Genomic DNA, 27,689 nt, shown 5'->3' with positions numbered 1-27,689 from the left:
TACATATATCTTAATTTCATATCTTTTTTCACCTAATTTTCGATGTCATCACATCGAACATTCCTTTTTATTTAATGTTCCACACTATTTGAAAATACTTAGTAATAGAACAATGTCCAATGATGACCGGTGTAGGTTTGACTATAACGTACTTCACCCCTAATTATATGGTATCTCTGACTCGTGTAATACCCACATCATTAAGACTGCTAGTCTTCACAAGCTAACTACTGAGAAATTTTCGAAAAACCGAAAAAAGACCAGCAATACTTCACCCGACCCGAGAATCAAACCCGAGACCCCTTGCCTGGCAGTCGCACTTGCAACCACTCTGCCCACGAGGCAGTCAAAAGCTGATTATGTAATGTTTATTATACTAACCAAGTATAGTATACAAACTACGCCTGTTTTATTAAAATGCGTGCAGAAACCAGACATAAGTATATTATTATTGATATGTTTATATTTATCTTTCACAGCTTTCACGAGATTATTTTTCATAGAGGCTTTCAATCATCAGTTATATATATCGTGCGTTTATCCGTCTATCATCACTTCAACTCTATTTTGAACCTAACCACTACATCAATGGTAAAATAATCCTTAAATTCCTAACCTCCAAAAGGCTGGCAACGCACTTGTAACGCCTCTGGTGTTTCGGGTGTCCATGTGTGGCAGCGATTGCTTTCCATCTGGTGATCTCTCTACTCGTTTACCGGCTTAAATATACCATAAAAAATATTACCACTTCTTTTACTTTAAACATAACTACAATCTACTATGTAGTAAGAGTAATCAGTGAATAATAAACGTATTAACATTAATTAGCTTGCATTCAATAATAAATAATATAAATAAATAATAAATATTATCTGGAACATTTTTCCTGTATACCTAGTGTAGGTCAACACCCTCTAGAATGATATCTTTTAGACATAATAACTTGCTCATATGGATATAATAATATCATACAATATACAATTATATTATTGAGATTATAATATTAATATTATTGTTTTTCTTAGCTCAGCTTCTAGGTCGGATCCGAAACTTAGGACGGGCCAAAGCCAAGTGGTTGGCGAAACATTATCTGTGTCTAATATTAAATTATTTAACTTTCTAACCCCAAAAGGCAACGTACTTGTAACGCCTCTGGTGTTACGGGTGTCCATGGGCGGCGGCGATTGCTTACCGTTAGGTGATTCATCTGGGCGTTTACCGGCTCATACCATAAAAAATATAAATGCGAAAATTTGCAAGATTGCGTGTATATTTATTACTCAATCATATTAATATAGCTGAAAGAAATCGCATGAAAACGATGAAACTTGGAACAAGGGCAAATTATAGTCCGGAATAATACATAGGCGAAGTCGCTGGCAGAAACTAAAAAAAAAAATATTCCCAACAAAACCTTTTTACTCTGTCAGTTCTACTAACTTTAAAGTAATAGCTATAGGTAGAATTGCAGATTTTATTTTCAACAATTTCTTTTTAAAACCGTAACGTTATTTGGAACGTACAAAAAGAAACACATGAAACTATCTATAGTCGAACTAAAACAGAATTTATTGTAACAAGGTCCCAGGAGAGGAGCCCCTAAGCTTCTATTTACAAAACAAAATGTTTTACCCAACTAAAAAGATCCAATGACATACAAATTGTAGCAATTGTACGAGTAGTATAAAGTAATTCAAGTAAAACCACAACTAATGTTTAGGATGCTTTTTCCACCAGAGATGTGCTATGCTACGTTGCTGTGGATGCGTTTGACTTCCACCAATCATAGTTATTGGTACACATAGCTTAGTACTAGTGCAAATGAACTCAGTTAAGCTTTTGAATATATCCTAAAAGATGCGTGCTATATGGCTTCCCTACAATCGATACATCGAAACGGTCACATACTTTTAAGCTATTACATCTTCGTAGTATAGCTACATAGCACATATCTGATGAAAAAGCACCCTTATACACAAACAATCATTTTCAAATAAAAGAAAAAACTGTGTTATTTGTTTACTGCGAATAACAGATTGTGTCAAAGTATCTGTCACCAATGTCAACTGTCAGTTGTCACAACGGGAAAATAAGAACTGCCTAAAGTACTGCCTGTTTTTCAAGACGGATATTGAGAGTTCTTCGATAGAATTTCAATATTTTATTTGAAATATCTAAGTCAAGGTTTTATTGAATTCTGTAGCGGTGACTGTGTCGGAGTGGTCGCAAGTGTGACTGCCGGGCAAGGAGTCTTGGGTTCGATTCCCGGGTCGGGCAAACTATTACTCAAAGCTTTTCGAAATTTTTCCAGCAGTTTAATTTTTGAAAACAAATGGCAATAGGTTTGTCCCTATTACATGGGACTTATAACACTAATGGTGAAAAATGGTTGTATTACATAACGTATTAGTCTATGAGATTATGTAATATTTTTATATAAGAAGTGATTTAATGTACAGTTAATCAAGTCTTAGCAATGCTTGCTAAGAATTGATTAAATTGGAAGCACATATACTGTCTATCTGTCTGATTATTAAATAGGTAGTTGTTAGTTTAACTAACACCTATTTTACCATATTACATATAGTAAAAACTGTCAAACAAACTGTCAGTGTGACAAACAAAAACCATTACCGACTGCCACGCGGGTTACCGGGGCTCCACCTCTTGTCACTCAAAAAATAAAAGGTTTAATATTTAGACGGCGATGAAATTGGATCAAAACGCGAACACACTCTGTCCAACTCTATCAAACCCATAAAAACCATAACTAGGGTTGCCTACTTTTTCACAAGAATTTAATCTATATTTAAGTCGGAGAAAGAAAATAAACAGAATTTTATAAAAATTAACACTATTTATTTTTTTTATTTTTAAAGTCAAAGTCAAGTCATTTATTCCAATTAAACTATATACTTAGGTACTTTTGAAACGAAAAATTAAGAAATAAACAAAATTCTGTCAGTCAGTGAAGCTAGATGGTCGTTCCTAAGTGTAGCTTCGAATGGAGAAAAACGAGCAAAAAATTCCACAATTGTAATTAAAATAATTGTAATAAGAGCTCATTTTTTATTAAATTAATTGAAGTTATATTTCCGTCTCCGTCTGAAAACAGTATTCTGTGTACTTTTTTTTTGAACAGTAAAAAGTATTAATAAGGGTTGCCAGATGGCCGGGGTTTTCGGTACTATCCCGGAATGTTACATGCTGTCCCTTGTCCAGTAGTTACTTTGCTATCCAGAAATTAAAAAAAAATACTACTTTTTTTCATAAAAATACAATACTATAGCTGCAAAAGTCAAACCAAACGTAACGTGCTCGCAAGTCACGCTGCGTGTGTTGGGGGGCGGGAAGGGTGAGTTCTAGGTACCTACTTAATTCCTACTTTTACAGTTTAGTCTCGGATGGGACACCAAAACTCAGATTCCGTTCGTGGCCCTAAAAATGTCCAGGAAATGATCAGTCTGGATCTGGCAACCCTACATATAAATAATACTGTTTTTAATAGAATGTTTGACAACCCTACCCATAACCCCTGCAGGTTAGCTACCACAAAACAGAGTAAACACGAGCCAATAAAGGTAAGTGACTCCGATTGATGACGTCATCATCACCGATACTAGGTCAATCATGGACCGAAATAACATCATGTTTGATAAAGTGACATTAATCAATCAGCGGGTACATTGAAATCAGTATATTGAAATTATGATGTTTTATGTGCCTAATAATAATTATCTTTGCTATTCTATTGGGGCTATGTATGTACATAAATTGTATGTATAATAGAATACAACACATATAATTATGTATTGAAAGTAACTACCTATGTCTATTAGTTATTGCAAATTGTTATAACTAATTCTATTATAAACAGTACACTATTGGACTGCCTTGTTTGCTGATTTGTCGTAAGTGCGACTGCTAGGCAAAGGAGCTAGTGCGTCTTCGATTCACGGGTCGGGCAAAGTATTGCTGAGCTATGTTCGGTTTTTCGAAAATTTCTCAGTCAGCACGGAGTCTGGAATTGTGCCCAGTATATGGCAATAGGCTCACCCCCTATTACATGGGACTTACAGTATAATGTTATCTTATATTATTATGACAAATAAAAAAAATACGTGTCTAATATTTTTTCATTACCTAACTGACGGACTAAAAAGATTTTTAATTTACATACCCCGTCATCATCCCTATTGACATAACCTTTACGCTTATAAGGCGGGTAAAAAATGCAATTTAAAAAGTTTCCGGTTTATCAAAGAGCGCTACTATCCGGTCTTTGTCAAATATAGTCAGTTGACATTTGAACGTCACCACTCCAATCCAGCAATTAGCTTTTTTTTGAGGGGGGAAAATCATCCTATGACTTCTCCCGACCTGGGTGAGGCGGGAGGGAGTGTCAGACTCTTACTGACTAAAAACCACCCCGTTCCTTCTCCTGCTTTGAGCCGGAGCCCCGGTAACCTTTTACGTTGGCCGCAGATTCAGCAATTAGCTTGTCATTTAAATTTGAACTTTAATGCCCGAATACTTAAACGCTACTTAATTTTAAGACGCTCTCAAATGTTGTTTTGTCCCTATCAATCCTTTATAAAATGACAAAGATAGCACGATATTTAAGTAAAACTTAAAATTGAGTAGCGTTTGAGTATTCGGGCGTATGACTTATGTAGATATCACATTACTCACACTATCACACTAATATTCAAAATATGAAAGTTTGTTTGTTTGGATCTTTTTCCGTTAATCACATTGAAACTACAGAACGGATTTTAATGAGATTTGTTATATAGAGAGTTTTATAAGCTAACTTGGGTGATATAATACTTTTATCCCTCGGGAATGCGGGCGAAACCGCTGACAGAAGCTAGATTTTCATAACGTCAATATTTGCAGGGTTTTTTTACCGTACGGACCGCATCATCGGTAATACCTACATGCGATGCGTACCAATGACGTCATACGGAATGTGTGCGATGCGGGCCTGTGGACGCTTACCTTAAATCGGCTCTTACCCACGAGAGGAATAAAGGTGGTGACGAAGTGTAACCAACTCTACTGTACATAAAATCGGCTCTTACCCACGAGAGGAATAAAGGTGGTGACGAAGTGTAACCAACTCTACTGTACATAAAGTAAAAGTTTATTGATACATTGGTGTAAGTACTAATACAAGCGTTAATAGTTGTTCCTGTCACAATGGTTTTAATTGGATTTCCTTTCAACAGGTACACATCTGTAGATATTCTACGAAACATTTCATGAGTACCAAGAATTACGTAACGTTTTAATTATATTCGTTTTATAACATTTATTGGAGTTTGGATACAATGTGTAATAATTAATGAGGAGTTAAATTTTTCCAATTATTTCGACAGTAACTACATATTATTAAATCAAAAGTTGCATTTCTGAATGAACATATTTGAATTTCACTCTAAAAAAATTTCCAGAGTTGTGGATTACTTAGCGGGTTACCGGGACTCCGGCTCGAAAAGCAGGAGTAGGAACGGGGTGGTTTTTAGTTAGTAAGAGTCTGACACTCCCTCTCGCCTCACCCAAGACGGGAGAAGCCATTGGTTGATTTTCCCCCCTTAAAAAAATACTGCTAATGTTACGTAATTAACCTGGACTACAAAACAAACCTAAACTAACAGTACGGTTTGTTAGGCTAAATTCATTATTGTGGCACTCAGAACAAAATATATCCTGTCTTATCTAGTTAAGACTTTGTGTTGTCTCTATCGGGAAACTATAGTTAAGTGTAGTTAAGCGTGGGACAGCCATGTGTCGACACGAATGGGTCGGCTCGACCGGAGTGATACCATGGCCTCACAGAAAACTGATGTGAAACAACGCTTGTGTTGTGTTTCGTTATGTGAGTGAGGTTGCCGGAGGCCCAATTACCCCCTTCCCAATCTTTCCAATCCCCGATTCCCCAACAACCCAAAGCCAAACCCCCAAAAGGCCGTCGACGCACTTGTAAAGCTTCTGGTGTTTTAGTTGGCATATACAACTCATATTGTACGAAATCAAAGAGTATTGCATCTCATTTGTGAAATGAATTTTTGTAGAAAAAATATAGTTTTTTAAAGTAAAGGGAAAATTATAAATGTTATTGATCAATAAGAATGGAAAACTTGATCGCTTATATTTCTAATGTTGTCATTCAAGAAAAAAATGCAAAAATAGGCCGTTGCAAAAAACAACATAACAAAACATTGACAATAAGGACTGTATCAAATTAAGGTCACGTGAATGTGACCGCCAAGAAAAAGGTCTCCTTTTCCATGCGATAATATTATTATTTGACTTCTATAATAATCACAACACATTTCAGAATCAGAATTTGTTCGGCTATTCAATAACTGTCAATACGAACTTTAGAAGTGAGCTCGTTTGCATTCTCGCCCGTCATTGGTCGAGATTATTCTCACAACCAATGACATTGCCGACCTTTGTCTTCGATCTTTCGCATTGAAAGTTACAGAATAGCTGTTTTTTGAATTCAATAGATTGGGAGTGAATGGACATTAATAAAACAAATGAATTGCTATTTGAAAAAGAATTACACACATTTGACACTAGATGGAGCTAAAACACAATAACTAAATATTATTTTAGTACAAATTTTAATACATGTTTAAGCAAATTTTATTGTAATGCAAAGGGAATTAACTGGCATAAAGTGTATGTTACATAACCATATACACTTCTATCCGTAGTTGGGGAGATATAAGCCTTTCTAACAAACGAATGTCCGCATACCAACCTTACTCAACTTGTATGTTACAAAATAAAGATTGATATAGGTAGAAAGTACCGCTTCAGTGCACAAACACTTGCACATCATCAGACTGTCTGCCTATCGATTTTATTATTTAATACACCTTCAAGAACAGAGCATACTCCTTTTTATAAGGCCGGCAGCGCACCTGTGGCTCCTCTGGTGTTGGGGGTGTCCATGAGCAGCGCTAATCGCTTACCAACAGGTGACTCCTATTTTGATTGCCGAAAAATCGAAAGGTGTCGAATATTTTTTAATGTGAAAACCTAATGTTGGGACATAAGAATTTTCTCCTGTGTCGTGGATGCGTTTACAAACATACAAGTTCACATACACATGACACCCAGACCCGAAACAACATTTTATGCATCACACAAAGATGAAAGATGTGTACCAATGAATATGATAGGTGTAAACCAAACGCATCTACAGCAACGTAGCATAGCACATCTCTGGTGGAAAAGCATCCTTAGGCAAGGAAACTTTTAATACACTTTCTGCTTTGCATTTAATATATTAGGCCATCAGGCGGTTGAGTATGATGACTCAATTCCTTTTTCCAACATCTGCTCGTAATGAGAAGACGTTTATCTACCAAACGACTAGCGATGAAAACTTCTAGTAAACGATTGGAATGTATTTTATTCTACTCAAGTGATGTGATAATGGTTTCCTTTATAATTTTAGAATTGTAAAAAAAACTGTAAAAACTAAATTTTAATACCTACTTATTAAAAGTTTTGGTTTTTTAGGGTGAGTAAAGTTCATTAAAAAGCGAAATGATACCTCGCGAGATTTCTAGCCAACAGTTGTTCGTTAGAATTTTCTATCCATGTTTATTTGCATGCAAACTTAACCCGTGCGCTGTAGGATTTATGACGTCACCCGTTAATTTATTCGTCTATCGTCTATGTGCGACTCCTGTCATTTATCACTTGTGATGTGTCGCAACAGCTTTTTTCGGGTTTTCGAAAGTCTTTAGTAACTAATGCTATGAAATCTGGGATTGTGCACGATAGGTATATAATAGTAAGCACTCCCTATTACGGAGAATTCATAATATAATTGGTGTAAAGTGAATATAACTATGCACTCGAAATTCAGTATTCTGAAATCGTATTCAATCCACTAAATTACGAAGCACTGTATCATAACTAAAACAAGATGAAAAGTAGACGTCAACATCAACATGAACTTAACCCTTTAAGGAAAAAGGAGCATAATAGTACCGACATATATAAACATATGTATAAATCTTTGATACGTTATAACCTCACAAAATCCCTCAATCTTCCCACAGACGAAATAAGTGCTTCCCGCTAAAGTTATACGGGCTATAATACGCTGAATTTATTTATTTAGAGCACTTACTACTACCCGCATAGTTACGGAACTAACTCAACCGAATAAAAATACACTACTGAACTTTTACCTATTCACCTTGAAACTCAATAAAAGTCCTTATTTCATGCTGTTTCACACATTTGCAAAAAGTATTATTATTAAGGTTTCCATTCCCGTGTCGGACAAAGCATTACTGAACTTTATTCGGTGTTGCGAAAAATTCTCAGTAGTAGCACGGAACCTGAAATCGTGCCCAGCATATGGCAATAGGCTCACACCCTATTACATGGGACTTATAACACAAATGGTAAATAGTGGGTGTATATTCTATATGTTTTTTGGAAACGAAGCATGAAATCATATCCATGGTCTATCATAACTCTCCGACTAAAACAAGGTGTTCCATTCACCTCTGAATTTCGGCAAATAATCTTCCATAATACTTGAGGAAAATATTGAATTTCAATAAAATATATCTTAAGTACTTCCTGAAACGTAAACTTATATGTATAAATAGATATCATATGACTTGTATGTTACGTACATGTGTCATATATATGTCGGTAGCTTCACTATTAACGTCCAAGATGAAAAACCTTCATAGCATTTTAACTCGACCAGTGAGAGCAACCATTTGGTCGTATTATCGGTAAGATGAGAGATTTAACCCGTCGTGTACCGAAACGTGGATCAACGCGAGACACAATGTATTTTCTATTGCGTCTTATTTTTTTATGGAATAAGCCCGTAAACGAGCTGACGGATCACGATGATAGTAAACTATCACACACAAACAATTACATTGATAGTAAGCAAAACACCAGAAGCGTTACAAGTGCGTTGCCGGCCTTTTGGTGGTTAAAAATTCAATGGTTATTGGGGAATTGGAGAATCAGGGAATACAAAAATTGGGAAGGGGGTAATTGGGCCACCGGTAACCTCACTCACACAACGAAACACAACGCAAAAGTTGTTTCACGTCGGTTTTCTGTGAGGTCGTGGTATCACTCCGGTCAAGCCGGCCCATTCGTGCCGAAGTATGGCTATCCCACACTTATGTACGAAGCATATATAAGGGGGTCTTATATACAAGAGATTATATGCAAGTCTATATAGAAGAGGTTAAAATATTTTGGTTAGATACGATGTCAGATTTTTAGGCATAAAACTAATATTTTTAAGTAGCGAAAATCATCTAATGACTTCTCCCGCCTTGGGCGAGGCGGGGGGATTATCAGACTGACTAAAAACCACCCCATTCATATTCCTGATTTTCGAGCCAAAGTCCGCTAGGCAGTTTGTAGTATTTAACTATTTAATAACTTAGAACCTAACCTCTGTCAAGTATTTAATAATGGAAAGATTGTAAATCAGTCTCAACAATTTGTACTCTGTACTATCTAATACTAAAAAGAGGAAAGATGTTTGTTTATTTACATTAAATAAGATTCTAAGCTACTGGACCTAATGAGACAATTCTTTGACCATTTAATTTATAAAAGTTTACTTTTCAGGTAATAGCATAGACATCTTTATAAAAGGTTTTATTTAGCTTGTCCTGTATGTTAGGTTTATTCGAGCCAGCCATTACTTTAAACGTAAAGCAAACTAATACTGAGAATACAGCATCTGATCTATTATTGTATGCTCATTTCTCAAGATTAAGAGTGAAATCAATCGGACGCCAGGAGGTTAAATGCCAATTACTAAATTGGTTGGTTTATTCGAGGCGGTCAATCAGAGCGCCGAATACGCTCTCGAATCGATTATTTAAACGTAAAGCAGACTCGTACTAAGAGTACTGATTAATACCGTATCACATAAAAATAATATTTTTTAATATAGCACAACACAACACACACACCACGTCACGCCTTTTATCCCCGAAGGGGTAGGCAGAGGTGCACTTTACGGCACGTAATGTCGCTATACAATATACACCCACTTTTTACCATTTGTGTTATAAGTCCCATGTAATAGGGGGTAAGCCTATTGTCATATACTGGGCATAATTCCAGACTCCGTGCTATTACTGAGAAATTTTCGAAAAACCGAAAAAAGCCCAGCCCAGACCCGGGAATCAAACCCTTGTTCGGCAATCCCAATTGTGACCACTCGACCAACGAGGCAGTCTAGAGCATAGCACATATAGCACAAGTAATACATAATCATCACATTCCTACAGATTCGCGAGCTTACTGACTTATAAAATACTTTTTCCTCCAAACGGGTGAATCCGCAGGCGGAAATCTAGGAAGCAATAACTAGTTTCCGACGCGTTTACTTCAAGGCATTCCAGCTTATACTGAGATCGACACATTCCTATAATTGTTGCGCGATTTAATATTAAAATTACTAGGCGCCTTATAGCTTATAAAATGGTAGCTCTATATTAAAGAAACTGGTATCATTAATTATTGGTAGCAAGGCAGGTTTAGATTTGAATTATATGTATGAATCCTAGAATATAACGGGTCCTAAATCTCTTATCTACTTCTTTACTTAAATTCATCAAAACTGGTTCAGCTCTTTAGGTTCAAAAGTATACACACAAGCAATTTCAAACACGATAAGAATAGGGTAGGTGAATTAATTTTTATTTTAATTTCCGTCTTGTAGATTATTTTGGAATATTAGACACGTATTTTTTATTTTCGTACGGAAACAAATACTTTTGAAGATATATCAATTAGAAATGCCACATGATTTCATTTCTAGCTACATTTTATAAGTAAACTAGCGGACCCGACAGACGTTGTCCTGTCTACACGTCTTTAATTTGAAAATTTTAAACTTTTTTTTATAAACTAAAACATTGTGGACCATTTTGATGAAAATTATTATCCAAATATTATGACAATATCTAACGTCATTAATATTTGACACTGCGATGGTAGCACCGTCTGGCGGATCCAATGTAAAACATTCCAAAATCAACAACTACTAATCAATTAAAAATTAATTAAAAAAACATTGTCCAGCGGACAAAATTGTGAATCTAAACCATTCTCAGATCCCTTTGAACACACACAAAAAAAATCATCAAAATCGGTCCAGTCGTTTAAGAGAAGTTCAGTGACATACACACTTACAGAAGAATTATATATATAAAGATAACATATTTGCTCTCAATTCTAAACTTTAATTTGTTTTATGTAAGTATTGTTATATTATATGACAAAATAAAAAATAAACGTGTCTAATATTTTACGGAATAATTAGATTTCTAATTTTCATACCCCGTCATCATCCTTATTTTTATCATTATTTTATTCTTAGTTTCATGTAAAACACTACTTTTCTATTCATCATGAAATAGTTAGTGCTACTAACTATGATCCTAAAATCTATTTCTTTTATTTTTTCTCTACGATCATTAGCCCAGTTAACTTCTTTTGTTATTTCCTCTGCGTTCATTAGTCTAGTTACATCCACGTACAGTTCATGAGTAAATCCTTTGAAGCAAACAGAAAGAGGAAATGTCATAATTGGATTTCCCTTTAACATAACGCGTGACACTTTATAAGGGAACGCGGGATGTTACACACCACGCCCCTCTCTATCTATACTATATTATAAATCTCAAAGTCAAAGTCAAAGCATTTATTTCAATTAATCCTAAATAAGGCACTTTTGAAACGTCAAAATGAATTTTCCGTCAGTCTGTCTGTCAGTGAAGTTAGGCGCTCGTTCCAAAGTGTAGCTTCGAATAATCTCCGGAACTACAGGTCCATTTGTCAAGGAAGGCTATAGGCTATAAAACATTACGCTATGACCAATAGGAGCCAAGCAGAGTGGGTGAAACCGCGCGGAAGTAGCTAGTTTTCTATATATTGGTCCGATTCTGCAAGAACGCTGCCAATTGTCCATATTTTAATGTGGCACTTTCTGAGCGCTTATAATGTTCACTTTTTTACTTATAATTGGGTAGTATCCTCGGTCAAAAATAAATTATTACAACTTTTCAATACAATAAAAAATTCAAAAATAATCACACTCTCATTCATAAAGATGAACTACTTAATTTGCGTATATGCGATGAACTACTTAATAAGTCTGCTAATCGACGTACAAATCTGATGACGTCATAATAGTTTTTGACGTTTCGAAAAAAGTATTGAATTTGACTAGTAAGAAACTAGCCTATTGGGCCGATGTTTTGTGTCAGAGTCACATTTTGTTTTCCTCGAAACCAGTAAGTTTTACCATAAAAATATGTCTCATCTACAACTCTGTAGAACATATTCTTACGACAAAACTGACCTACTGTTTCCGAGAAAAAAAGGAAAAAACTGTATTTTTATTTAATCTTTTGTCATTTTGTCCTTTAATATTTTTTAGCAAAAGAAGGATGGCGATGGGATTTTTTGACATTTTGTTTATAATGTGAATTATGTGAAGGTCTGATGTCCGGAGTCTGATTTTGAATGATCGATGGGATTTTTTGACATTTTCTTTATAATGTGAATTACGTGAAGGTCCAATGTCCATGTCTATCTTGACCGGATTAACTTCAGGTTCAAGAGGGATGGAGCTATACAACCTACATAGCTCCATCCCTCTTGCACTGCTCAGTGATCGACCAATCTGACACAATTGTAATAGCAGACTAAGGCCCCAGGTCACTGGTCATTACGATGCAAAAAACTGGTTTGAAATAATTAAACAACTGTTCGCACACGTTGTCTATGACGTGCTTGCAAAGTATACTGACGATCAAGAGATTTATTTTGATTTCAAAGTCAAAGTCAACCCTCGTTCACAGTCTCGATGCTTGAGTGGTAACAACCGCTACACCCAATTTGGGGATCACGGGTTGATGGGGCCTGCTTGAGCTAATGGCTGTTCCGGAGCTGCGGGCTACCTAGCGGGTTTACCGGGGCTCCAGCTCGAAAAGCAAGAGAAGGAACGGTGAGGTTTTTAGTCCGCAAGAGTCTGATACTAATCCTCGCCTTGCTCACGGGCGGGAGAGGTCATTTGATGATACTCCCTCCACAAAAATAAGGTATTATGTTGGAGGATTGGGTAAAGTATTATTGAAATGTTCAAAACTCTAAGTAATATGTTGATCACAAAGAGAATTGTTCCGTGATGAAATAGAACCCAGGTTCTAGTCGGGTGGCGAGCTACCTTTGCTCAACATCCTTTTTTTCTTTTTTTTTTATAAAAACTTTGCCCCTCACTAGGATTTTCTCCTGTGTCGTGGGTGCGTTTACAAACATACAAGTTCACATACACATGACACCCAGACCCGAAACAACAATTTGTGGATCACACAAAGAGTTGCTCCGTGCGGGAATCGAACCCGCTACCCGTTGCGCGGTAGCCAGTTGCCCAGCCACGGCACCAATCGTGCAGTCAAGCATTCGCAGACCGCACAGTTGGTCAGACATCCGCAGACCTCATGTTCCACTGTGGAATATGTGGTTTCCACATATAGTTTATCTATCAGATTACTCAATGTATGTTTAGGTGCAAGATAATTTAGTATGTGTTTATTATTGTAGACCTTATTGGACCAAGTTAAGGGCTATATTAAGCTACAGTAGGCAAATAACATTAGTATTCCGCCTTAAGCATAATACACCTAACCTTAAACGTAATCTTATGTAGTTTAAACCATAAGAACAATAGTTTTATTATATTAAGAACAAGTTGACCTGCGAGTCTCGTTATTCTGAATGGCAGTTAAAATTTTGTTTATTTAATTTTCAAATAAACTAAGACAAGTTATTTAGTCTTATAGCATAAACAAGTAGAGCAAAATCTTGCTTTTAATCCCTTAAGTATACCTCATACGTACGACTTAAATAAAGTTCTCTAAAAAACTAGGTTTAATTATGAAATAACTCTAGGCATTAAACAAAGGAGTGTAGGAGAGCCAAGCTTCGGCACGAATGGGCCGGCTCGATTGGGGTGTTACCACGGCCTCACAGAAAACTGACGTGAAATAACGCTTGCGTTGCGTTTCGTTGTGTGACTGAGGTTTCCGGAGGCCCAATTGGGTAATTGGGCCTCCCTTCCCAATCTTCCCAAACCCTGATTCCTCATACGTTCTACTATTTTGAAACTCGTTCTACTCTTTAAAAACTTTGGTTCAACACAAACAGTAAACAAGCACCTAATAGAAAATAAAAGTAGGTACTTTGCAAGTAAAAAAAGAAAGAAAAACAAATCTTCAAACTTTGTGTTTAACTTAAGAACTTATTCAAATTGTTTACACACGTTGAACAAGACCTATTTGAATTGTGTACACATCTTGAACAAGTTCTATTTTTGTAGTATAAGTCGAAACAAGTACAAGTGCGACTTAAGGAGTGACTTAAGTCATTGTGAAGTTACAAACAATAGAAGCATAAAGTTTTTTATAGAAAGGTGATAAAGATATTAATTCACGTGAAAACAATAAGTTAATGAGAAAAGTTTTTCACTTAATACAGTTCCACGAAATGAAGACAGATACATATTACTTTGTGTTCAGGTGGTATATCGTCCAATGACTTTTCCCACCTTGGACGAAGCGAGGAGTGCCAAACTCTTACTGACTAAAAATCACCCCGTTACTACTCTTGCTTATGGAGTTGGAACCCCTGTAATTCCTTTAAGTAGATGCGGATTAACATTGTACGATTTCCCCCCTTAAAAAAAAACGACAAATCCTCTTTTGTAGAGATGGCCTATCCAGCCGTGATCTCCTACGGACTGATGATGATGATGTGTATCATAAAGGCAAGTCTTTTAAGCGTATTGGCAGAAGTGCAAATCGTCAAACTCAAAGCCTTTATTCCAATTAAACTATAAATAGGCACTTTTGAAATGTCAACTAATCTTACTAATATTGGAAATGCGAATGTTTATGAGTCTATGTGTTTGTGTGCATGTTTGATACTTAATCACGTCAAAATGGTTAAAGGGATCGCGATGAAATTTGGAAAAGGGGTATATTATGGTTTAAGCAGGGCAGGCAAAGCCGCTGGCAGAAGCTAATAAAGAAATAAAGAATAATCTGTCAGTCTAACCATCAGTGAAGCCGGTTCCAAAGTATAGCTTCGAATGGAGAAGAACGAGCAAGAAACTCCATTAGCAAGAAATTGACAACACGAGTAAAGCCGTGAGTACAAAGCCAGTAGAAAATGTATTACAACCTTAGCTGACCCAGTTGACGTCATTCGGCTCTCTTTCCAGGAGTCCTTCCAATATAGTAGCAGTCAAATGTATCTAGGTTTGTTTGGATGTTTGTCCGTCAATCACTCTGAAACTACTGAACGGATTTTGATGATATTTGGTATAAAGACAGGGTATGAGCTGATTTGGGTGATAGGATACTTTTTTATTAAACGAAAACGAAGCCGCTGGCAGAAGCTAGTATTTCATAAAGACAATACAAAAAGGCTGCATCGTGAAGCATGCACGGGTTTTATTTTTGAGGGGGAAATGGATAGGAAATCCCAACGAACAACAGTCATAACAGGCATAATCACCTCGCCTGGTCGGAGGATCCTCCTATTCTTATAGAACTTTACTCACTGTTCCCTAAAAGATAAACTCTAAAAACTCTGCCTAAACCAGGAATCGAACCTGAAACCCTTCAAGCAGCTGTCGTACTAGCAATCACTCGACTATCGCTATACTTGAATATAAGTATCTAGACTTTAAAAATAATAAAGTGCTAATTTTATCTAAAAAACAATAATAGTTTTATGAAAACCTAAGTTATTTTGGAAGAATGTAACTTTTCGGGAATTTTCATTAAGCATAATAATATTGTTACTGAACTGAAATTTAACGTGAAATTACTTAGAAAAAGTTTCTGCCTACATTATATTAGTACTACTTAGTATCCATTTAAGAAACACCTAAGTCTTTAAGTTAGACTTTTGTACTTATCTACTGAGGTCACAAATAAAGTCAAAAGTGTATATTTTATTTTTAACCGACTTCAGACAGAAAGGAGGTTTTGTGTATATAATTATTTTATGCCTCGTTGGTCGAGTGGTCTCAAGTGCGACTGCCGGACAAAGGGTCTCGGGCCGAAGACCGGGCTCTTACCGGGTCGGGCAAAGAATTACTAGGTTTTTTTCGGGTTTTCGAAAATTTCTCAGTGGTAGCACGAAGTCTGGAATTGTGCCCAGTATATGGCAATAAGCTCACAGGACTTATAACACAAATGGTGAAAAGTGGGTGTACATTGTATAGTGGAATTACGTGTCGTAATGTGCACATCTGCCTACCCCTTCGGGGATAAAAAGGCGTAACGTTGTGTTGTTTGTTGTAATATCCATTTAAGAAACACCAAAATTTTTAAGTCAGCATTTTGCACTTATCTATTGAGGTCAAAAAGAAAAGTCAAAAGTTTATATTTTATTTTTAACCGACTTCAAACAAAGAGGAGGTTTTGTGTTCCGATTGTGTAAGTGCATACCTGTGTTTTTATTGTATGTGTTCGCAAGATAAAGATAAATTTTAATTTTAATTAAAATGTTGATTATGTGGATTGCTTAAAATTTATTAAAATATGTTGTAAATGAGTGTTACATGATAATTTGATTATTACTATGTTTTTTTTTATGTTTCGTATATAATTTATTTATTTATTAAAGCTTTATGTACAATCGTACATTAGGCGTTCTTAATGCCATTGGTATTATATTCCAGTCTGACCTTAAGGTGATGCAGAGAGGAATATACGGTGAGAGCAAGGAGCGAACAATGTAAATAAAAATAATTTATACATATAAGTATACATTTTAAGTTTGTTTTTATTACTTTTTTTAGGTATTTTTATTTGCAAATAATGTGTAAGTAATCGTAATAATTTACAGACATACATACATAATATTACAGAGATAAATATAAATATAGCTACATGTAAAAAGTACGATACCTAATATTAATATTTTAGTCATAGTTATTATTCTATATATTACATACATACATACATAGACGTATTATATAAATTTAAGTTAAATAATTCTAGTATCATTGTAGTATTGATTCAAATTTTGATGTAAATATTTTAAATAAAAAATATTTCCAAATTATAAATAAAAGCTATTAAGAAAAAATATACCCACAATAAAAAAAATACGAGAGTAATAACCATAATCATATTTAACGTATTAACATCCAGTAAAAACCATAAAACTAACAAATTATTAACAAAATTACTTACCAAATTTCCAAAAATCAGGAACAACACACGGAAACAACAGAAAATTCACTTAAAAACAAAAACAATTTTCCAAATTGAATAATAATATTTAGATGTCATCAATCAATCAATTTTATAATGCCACAAAAAGAAAACAACAGATTATAAAATCTTTTCGCAAGTTCCCGCCCGCTAACTTTTTTTATCGCGGCGCGCCGGTCGAAAGCAGCCGTTTCATTCAGCCGGCGATAACAGACTGGCGATCCGACGAGACTGGGAAATAAATAAAGCTCTCCACGCATGAGATGATTTGGAAATTGCATGTGCCATACTATCATACTAAATCTCTTTAGGCGATTTTAATTAAAATAAACATAGAGCTACAAAAATACATAAATAAGCGAGCTAGCGAGCTAGTGACTGCATCGTGGGTCGAGTGGTCGCAAGTGCGATAGGCGAGGGGTCTCGGGTTCAAATCCCAGATAGGGCAACAATATTACTAGACTTTTTTCAGTTTTACGAAAATTTCTCAGTAGTAGCTCGGAGCCTGGAATAGTGCCCAGTATATTATGGCAATAGGCTCAAACTCAAAAACTCAAAATGGGATTTAAAACACAAATGGTGAAAAGTTTACATTGTGCATTGGTATTACGTGCCGTAATGTTTTTTATTTTCACATATTGTGTAGTATTTTTTTTCCTGTTTTTTATAAAATAATAATTATGAATGTTTTTATTAAGTACTTTTATATTGTTTCTAATTTTCGTTTTGTTTTGTATCTATTTTCTTTTTTGGTGCATCGTGCCCGGTGCAAAATAAAATTTTTTTTCTAAAAAATCGTTAACATTTTTCATTTTTTAAAAATACATTGCCCAATACTTGGATTTTCTTCTGTGCCGTGGGTGCGTTTACAAACAAAGAGATTGGGATTGCTCCGTGCGGGAATCGAAATCGCCACCCGTTACACGTCTGCCAGTTGTCTAGCCACCGCGTCAACCTTGCAGTCAGTCCTTCGGGTATAAAAGACGTAACGATACGAAATAAAATTAAATTAAAAATTTAAAAAACCCCCGACAAAAAACTTAATTTTCCTTTAAAAAGTAAAAAATAATAAAAGAAACTTAATCTTAAAGTACCTAAGAATGTACTAGTTAATAATTCTAAAAAAAATACGTCGCGTTGGGGGACCGCTCCTAATTATTTCTTACTTATCTACGATTTGTTCATAAGTATCACATGCTTGGTGTTAACATTAAAGTAAATTGATGTTTAAGTACTTAACTATAACGCAGAAAATAGAAATATAGCGGTGCGGGCGGCGGTGTGCAGTCCGTATTCATGCGGTCCCCCAACGAGACGTATTTTTTTTTAGAATTATTAGTACATTTTTAGGTACTTTAAGATTAAGTTTCTTTTATTATTTTTTACTTTTTAAAGGAAAATTAAGTTTTTTGTCGGGGGTTTTTTAAATTTTTAATTTAATTTTTTATTTTATACTTTTTATAGGTAGGTTAGGTTAGTTAGGTTTAGTATAAAATTAAAAATTTTATATTTTTGTTATTACATTTTTAATTTAATTTTTATTTTTTTTTAATATTTTTTTTTTAATTTTTTATTTACTTTTTTATTTTTGTTAATACGAAAAAATAATATCTTTCAATATATTCTTTCAGTGCGGTTTAATTTGAGACCCTATCCCAGTATATTTGCAGACCTTCAGCTACTCTCCCCACTTTCACCGCCCATAACTTTAAAACGGCTCAACCGATTTTCATCAAACATGTCTAAGAACACTCGCACATAAGTCCCCTTTCATACGAAAAAAACTAAATTGAAATCACTGCATCCGTTCAGGAGTTATGATGCCACAGACAGACAGACAGACAGACAGACAGACAGACAGACAGACAGACAGACAGACAGACAGACACGTCAAACTTATAACACCCCTCTTTTTGCGTCGGGGGTTAAAAATAAGCAGGCTTAATAAACATATAGTTTGTCATAGTGCATTAACCTTTTTAGGTCCATTAAAAATAATGAGTAAATAATTAACTCGTACATGACTGGCATGACTTGACTGACATGTAGAAAGGGCATAACAATTTAAACTAAAATTATAAATGCGAAAGTAAATTTGTTTGTTGTTTGTCTACTCAACAAATCTTCTTGAAATGCATATAATTACACATAAGTTTGAAGTACGGAGAAGGACATAAGGCTATTTACTTCTTAGGAGATTAAGTGTGGGAGAGCCATGCTTCGGCACGATTGGGCCGGCTCGACAGGAGTGATACCACGGCCTCACAGAAAACCGACGTGAAACAACGCTTGCATCGTTTTTCGTTGTGTGGGTGAGGTTATCGGAGCCCTAATTGCCCCCCATCCCAATCTTCCCAATCCCCGATTCCCCAACAATCCTTAAATTTCTAACCCTCCAATTGCTGGTGACGCACTTGTAACGCCTCTGGAGTTTCGGGTGTCGATGGGCGGTGGCGATTGCTTACCATCAGGTGATCACCACACATCAGGTGCTCGATAGCTCGAGTCGCGGGATCTAAGGCAGGCATTCATATTTCGGTGTTTTCATGGTTGTATCTACTGTAGATCCTGACTAACAGGAGTTGTACTGGCATACCGCTGCTAGCAGGCTTGTCCCATAAATAGACATAGCACTCATAACACAACTAACAAATATTTGTTTCACCTTTATTAGGTCAACAAATAATATAAAAGGCCGATTATATACCAAATAATTTTCCTCACCAATTGTCTGAAAAGCTCTACAGGATCAGTCACGCTAATTAGTACTTTACGCTTGGTGTAATTAACAGACATTATTGTTTAAACAGTTCCATTTCGCAGTAACGTTAAATGAACTCAATTATTAAAAAGCATTTATACATAAGAAGCATCTGAGAATCTGTTGTTTTACTCCTAAAACACAAATTAGTTTACGAAGCAATCATTAGTAGGTATTTTAAAAGCTTTCTCGACTAATAAGTAACAAGAAAATATCGAATTCACTAAAATTGTATTATATTATACACCTTTTATTTTTTGTTTACAAGAAACCTGAACATAATTTAGATTGTTCGGAATAAGTAATTCAATCAATTTCTATTATATTTTATACCTAACAAAAATTCTGATACGATATTTGATTATATGTTTACAGTGAATTAGCTCCGATATTAATTAAGTACTTACATTACCAGCTTAATAAATTCATTTGTAAAGCTTTACCCACTTTTCAATGTAAATGTGGGAGAGCCATGCCTCGGCACGGACGGGCCGGCTCGACCACGGTCTCACAGAAAAGCGACGTTAAACATCGCATGCGTTGTGTTTCGTCGTGTGAGTGAAATTACAGGAAGGCCCAATCTCCCTAATCCCAACAATCCTGAAATTCCTACACCCTCCCTCCCCTTAAAGGTTTTTCGGTTGTCAATGGGCAGCGCCGATTGCTTAACATCAGGTGATCCGTCTGCTCCTTTACCGGCTTATATAATAAAAGGTACTTAGGCTAGTTTATATTAATTTAGGGTTACCGATGCTTCGGCTCAAAGCAGCGGCTTTCGGCTCGAAGTAACGGGGTGGTTTTTAGTCAATAAGAGTTTGACACTCCCTCTCTCAAGGCGGGAAAAGATATAGGATGATTTCGCCCTTCAAAAAAAAAGTTTCCTCACGATGTTTTCTTTCACCGTTTGTCAGTGTTGTCTAAATAATAAATAAACTTAGTTCACAGATAGTTTATAGTTTGGAATAACACAATATTTTTTATCCCAGGAAAAGGGCAAAGCCACTGGCTAGAGCAAGTCTATGATAATTTGAATTATATCTTCGATCGTTTCATATCAAAACGTTTCAAATCATTTTTCAATCACAAATTCATTTTTCTTTTTCATTTTTTAATTTGTCAAAAAGAGGTTTTAATTTTCGCGTCCAGATATCATCGTTAGCAGATGCTACTATTATTATAATGGTTCTCATTTTAGTGGATATTAAAAGAAACTATTCAACTATTCGGGATAAGTAATTTATTAAGGCAGTTGTCCCACCAACGGCGAGTGAACGACTAACTATCGGCTATTTTCTCGCTCAAGAAACGTACAATAGATATACTTTCCGTGTAAACAAAAGAGATGCATATACAAATAGTTGATCGCTGACTGTTCACACTGCCGGCGAGTGCTCGCTTCACTTGTTTGTTTTTGTTTTCACTCGTTTTCACTCGTTTCTAGTTCTAGCTCTACTCGTTACTCGTTCATCGTTGCCGGTGGGACAACTGCCTAAATGCATTGTGATATTAATTCTTTTGTTAAATAGTTACGTTACCTATCTATTATTAAAACGAATAATATCTACAGTAGAGTTGAATTTTTTGAGGGAAAATTATCCAATGAGGCGAGTGGGAGTGTTTTAACTGGACTCTTACTAACTAAAAACCACCGCATTCTTACTCCTCGTTTTCGAGCCGGAGCCCCGGTAAACCCTCTAAAACCCGGTAAACCCACCCGGTAGTCTGCAGCTTAACAGACAATTTTATTTTAAGGAATGAGGAATAAAGTCGAATATTGCAGCCCGTGATAAATTATCTAGTTTCCCAGCTACAGTGCCAATTGTGCAGTGTTTGAGAAGAATTTCTCAAATAATCGATTTAAGGTAAGCGTCCATAGGCCCGCATCGTACGCATCGCACGCATTCCGTATAACGTCATCAGTACGCATCGCATATAGACATTGCTGATGATGCGGTCCGTACGATGCGGATCAGTGGACACAGTTGTATGAGTTTCTATACAAGACAAACTAAAATCCGTTGCGTGTGATGCGTACGATGCGGGCCTTTGGATGCGTACCTAAAGTAGTTCAATAACAAGGCATTCAATTCTCAATCTAAACACAATTATATTATACTTATTATAAAGAATAGATAATTCAATTTTCAAGATACGAAAAGTACCCTTACATTGTTCATATCTTAAAAATGAATCGAAGACTCGACTCTTGACTGGTGCACTTACGATCTTTATTATGTATGAACTTAGTATTTAAGAAGGTATATAATACATCCTTTTTTTTGACTGGGGAAAATCAACAAATGACTTTTCTCGCCTTGGGCGAGGCGAGAGGAAGTGTCAGACTCTTACTGACTAAAAACCACCCCGTTCTTCCTGCTTTTCGAACCGGAGTCCCGGTAAACCCGCCAGGTAGTCCGCAGCTCCGGATCAGGCATCAGCCCTACTGGGCCCCATATAATACCTACTTACCTATGAACTCAGGAGAGCTTGAAGAGCACATAATTGCAGTGCTGGAGAAAGGTCTTTTCTCATGCGGAGAAGTAAGAAAGAAAGCATTTATTTAACCACAAGCGCATCATCGTTGATGAGCTTCTTGGCACGCCTTTCAATGTGTTCGAGCGCATCCAGCTGGCATTTAGCCGAGCCGTCCCAAAGGTGAGAACAGGGGCCGTATTATGAACTTTTAAACATCCATGCAAGTTCCAGGCAATTCACTTCACGCCCGTAAACTGCCTGGCTAAATTTCGTATTATGACATACATTTATTAGGCCGCCTTCTGAATTGTTTACTTTGACTATGGCTGGTTTGTAATGTTTGCCGGCGACGTTCGGAAGTATACATTTTTTATTTTCGGTAAGTTACGGTTTTCTTTTAGTATTGAAACATAAGATAATATATTTCCAAAACAGAATATATCATAAAACAATACGTACAAAACATAGTGAAATATAAATCAAATAATATTGAGCTTGGATAACAATTTAAATTGGACTTGTACGTTATGTGATATAGATATAGTTTTCGAACGCAGCTTAAGCTTATTTTCGATACAAATGCGCGGCACCGGCGCGTTTAAAAACGTGCTGTGCATAGGCCATTAGAAGCAGTAGGCACTAACCTTTTAAAAACTAAAAAAGGGACAGGAGGATATATAAATAAAACACCAATATTAGTATAAAATATGTATTATTCATCTTCAATAATTAGGAGAATGTCATCTTAGAATTGTGTAGGGGGTCGGGGTACGTATATTTTTTTAGTATCTTTCCCAACTGAGATACCATATTATACAGGCTGAGATGCACGCCACTGGCGAATAACTGATAAAATCGCCTCATCTTCCAAGACTCTTCTGCCAATAGAGTTACCAGTCGCAATCGTACAATTTACACAGCGATCCATGTCGTCAATATCCGATTGATAGGCTTAAACAGTTGTCCAAAATAGAGAGTCACGTAATTTAGAAATGCAAGGTCCGTCAAAAGTCCTTTATAAAGCCTAGATCGTGGGGTTAAACAATAAAACATGGAAAATACGTGCGCACTCAGAACGAAACACAATGAACGAGTGTCATCTGTCAATCGGTGACTGACTGATGTCAGACAGAAGTGTTGTAAGAAGTTTAAATCACAGAGTACGTTATACATAAATGATTATTTAGTTTTATATTATAACTTAAGTTTTCTCGCTTCCTAGATAGAAACAAGGTACCATATTTTGTGATTTCCCTTAGAAAAATATGACGGATTTTTTAATATACATTTCAACTAGTTAACTGCTGGGCCCAAAAGTCCCCTTCTCCTTTATTTGCAATTTTATTCGGTTGCAACAAGTACTTGTTGAATTTTTATTTTCGATTTTCAATTTTTGTTTTCTTATTTCTATGAGTAGCCGGTGCACCTCTTCCTTGGTAATGCCACGTCACCCACGTGAACATTCATGCCTGAGGTGGTATATTCTCCATTGTAGATTCAGATTTCGTCAGCCAATAAAAGCCTCTTCTGTTGATGTCGATGGGAAGTTTTGGCTGACATCTTCTGGATGTTTTTGCAAGTGAAGGTTTTGATGTTTTTTTTTTTATGTTTTTTGCACAGACATGAGGCTTAAGCACATCGCAAAGATTCGCACTAAATCCTCGGTAAGCCTATACCTTTTAACCAATTCACGGTCATCGATCGAGAATGGGTCACATTGTTAGCGTATTTTACGCTGTATGGCCATTTGGCGCCTCGGCTCCTCGTCACTACTTGCCAAAAAATCAAATATTACCTATTCCTCACACATTATGATAACAACACTAAATAAAAACCCTAAAACAAACTTTTCAAGACTAAGCAATTCAGTTTAAGCTGCAAGTAAGACGCTTTTATTGAATTGTTTTGAAAGTCGTAATTTGACAACTAACATGAGAATTGAAACGTCGAAATAGCGTTCATAATACGCGTAACGCCAGCCAGCCAGCCAAAAGTCGTGCAGAAATCGGTTTGTGTTGTCACGTGACCACTAACTGGCTGGCAATAGTGTTCATAATACGAATTAGCCAGGCAATTCAATTCACGGCGTAAACTGACTGGAAATAAGAGTTCATAATACGGCCCCAGTACTCCATACATGACCGAACCTGCGCTTGGTACAGGCTCAGCAGTTGTTCTGGTGTGAAGTACCGTCTCACCTTCGAGAGGATACCCAATTTCCTACCAGCCAGATGCGCCTTCGACTCTATATATGAGCCGAAGTTTAGCGTTGGCGATAGAGTTACGCCAAGAAGCTCTAGATGATCCGATACTGGAACAGATACATTTCGGAAAGTAGGAGCCAGCGGAAATTGACTCCGTTTGGCGGAGAATAGACACGCCTGGGTTTTGGTAGCGTTGAACTTGACCAAGTTGGCGTCTCCCCAATCGGAGACCGCCTTCAAGGACGAGTTCAACCGTTCGACCATGGATTCTCTTAGAGACTGGATCTGTGTTCCGCTAGTCCGCGCATCGGACACATACCTTTCAACAACTGTGCTGTCATCTGCATACCCAAAGATACCGGGCTTAAGCAGGTCGTTGATGTGCAGCAAAAAGAGCGTTGCTGAAAGTACTGACCCCTGAGGAACTCCGGCGTTGATGCCAAATTGGTCAGACGAGCAGCCATCGATGACTACTCGAATTGACCGATCCCTCAGGAAGTCTGCAATCCATTTGCACAGATCAGTGGGAAGTCCATATGCAGGAAGCTTGCCGATAAGGCTGTCGTGCCACACCCTATCAAAGGCCTTTGATATATCGAGCGAGACCGCTAATGCCTCCCCGTGCTTCTCGATGGCCTCGCTCCAGATGTGAGTGGCATACGCAAGAAGGTCCCCAGTAGATCGGTTGCGGCGAAACCCATATTGCCGATCGCTGAGGAGGTCGTTACCTTCAAGGTATGCCAGGAGCCTGTTGTTAAGTACACGTTCCATACTCTTGCAGAGTATGGACGTGACCGAGATAGGTCGGTAATTATTAGGGTCGGCACGACTACCTTTTTTGGGCACAGGCTGCACGTTGGCCAGCTTCCATGCAACCGGCACTTGACCCGTCTCCAAGGAAAGGCGAAACAGACGTGTCAGGACTGGAGACAACTCAGGCGCACAGGTTTTTAAAACTACGGCTGGGATTCCGTCGGGTCCACTGGCCTTGTTCACGTCGAGATTACGCAACGTCTTATACACCTCCTTCTGTCGGATGCGAATTTTGGACATTTTCGTCTCGCATACGTTATGTAGAGAAGGAGGTATAGCGCCACCAGTATCAAGACGTGAAGACTCCGCAAATAGAGAAGCAAACAAGTTCGCTTTCTCTACTGCGGTGTGAGCCAGCGTCCCGTCAGACCCCAGGAGAGGCGGTAGTGAGGGGCGGCAGAAGTTCGATTCAACCGCCTTGGCCAGGGACCAGAACGCTTTACTGCCCGCTGGGTAGGAAGCCAGTTTGTTCCCTATTCGGCCAATGTGGTTGAACCGAGCCATCCGCAATGCCTTTTTGCACGACTTGGCAGCCCGGTTGAAGGCTCTCTTCTTCTGAGGAGTGTCGCCAGCCTTACGGCGCCTGGCATCCGCCCATGCCAAGTATGCCGCATGCTTTCGCGCCTCAGCACGTCCGCAGTCGGCATCAAACCATGGACGAGTGCCACCGATAGATGGTGCGTCCGAGAATGGGATGTAGTATTCCATGCCCTGACGCACCACCCCGGCTACGGCATCCGCACAAGCTGACGGGTCACTGGATGAGAAGCAAACAGGCCGCCAAGGATAGGATGCAAAGAAAGATCGCATCCCATCCCAATCTGCTGACTTGTACCGCCACATCCGCCGAGATCCTCTGGGACTGGGATCCTGCGGGGAGTGTGTGGATACAGATTTCACCAGACAGTGGTCAGAACTACCCAGGGGTGATGAAACTGACACTGAGTAGCTGTCTGGATCAGTTGTCAGCAGAAGGTCTAAGCAGTTGGCAGTTTGCGTATCGACATCAGGCACCCTTGTGGCCTCATGGACCAGCTGGGTCAGGCCAAGCGTCAGCGCAAGCTTACGCATCTCCCTCCCAGCATGGTCAGTGCACTGGTATGGGAACAGCCACTCCTGGTGATGTGCGTTAAAGTCCCCCAGTAACACGAACTGGGCCGAAGGGTACCTCCGCCGAGCCGTATCCGCCGCCTCCTCAAGGTATTGCGCTAATCTGGTCGTCTCCAAATCTCCGCTGTGCGACCGATAGACACAGGCATAGAGAATTTTCTCCATGCCTGTGTCTACCAGTATCCACAATGTAGAGTAACTGGGGTCTTCAAAGTTTCGGAGACGCCGGTAACAGACGCCGTCCTGGACGTACAGGCATACGCCTGCACGGGCAACAAAATTGTGCTCCAGGGTAAAACCTGGGTAGTTTAGGTACGAAGCGTCGGACGGACATCTGATCTGGGTCTCCGAGAGAAACAAGAGCGTGGGGTTCTCGGTCTCAAGATGGTGATGGACCGCATTGAGATTGGAGTGCAAGCCTCGGATATTAGAGAGGTGCACTTTGAGGGAGAGGAGTGCAGCCGCTGTTTAACCCTTTTCTTAGCTCTTGTTTTCATTAAGGAGTGTGAGGTTGCTGAGAGGATGGCAGTGAAATGTTCCTCCACACAGGCGACCCCAGACGCGCACTGCAGTTAGCTACATCAATGGGAGGCCAGCCTGGAGACTGCGGGGACGCCCGAGCCCCCCATGAATATCCATCGGGCCCTCTCGTCCGGTCGCCAACCGGCACGATGGCGTATCCATGGGATTTTTCGCTAGATGGCGGGGCAGCCTTTCACGTGTGGCTAGCACGCTAATTGGGCCCCCAACTATCTGCGGTCGGCCAGCGGTGCACCGTGCCTCGGATCCCGCTACCCTCCGCGACTGGCCACCCGATGCAGCCACACCAGCGCGCGCCAGATCGGTCTACCCATAGTGGAACAAACATTTCGACCCATCCTCTCATACGGCGGCACCGAGCATCGTGGCGGAACACGGCTAGGCCGCTTGGCGACACGGTTTTGCTCGGTGGGTGGTCATAATGCCGTCGGCCGAAGCCTACCACCAAAGTGTCACCTG

At 38.0% G+C, this 27,689-nt stretch overlaps 1 protein-coding gene across 2 annotated transcripts in view; it reads right to left on the bottom strand.

Annotated features, from left to right (window-relative positions):
• The window catches only part of LOC118277097 (orexin/Hypocretin receptor type 1), a 154,105-nt gene extending 136,559 nt beyond the window's left edge, over positions 1 to 17,546 (bottom strand). For both annotated transcript variants that reach the window (XM_050696547.1, XM_050696548.1), the window contains exon 1: positions 17,307 to 17,546. The gene's annotated coding sequence lies outside the window, so the exon portion shown is untranslated. The remainder of the gene's footprint in view (positions 1 to 17,306) is intronic.
• Positions 17,547 to 27,689: the final 10,143 nt, after the last annotated feature.

Source organism: Spodoptera frugiperda, chromosome 10 (genome assembly GCF_023101765.2).
Source record: "Spodoptera frugiperda isolate SF20-4 chromosome 10, AGI-APGP_CSIRO_Sfru_2.0, whole genome shotgun sequence".
NCBI classification, from domain to species: domain Eukaryota; kingdom Metazoa; phylum Arthropoda; class Insecta; order Lepidoptera; family Noctuidae; genus Spodoptera; species Spodoptera frugiperda.
Note: the sequence above shows the minus strand (reverse complement) of the source record. Positions and strands in the feature narration are given on the sequence as shown.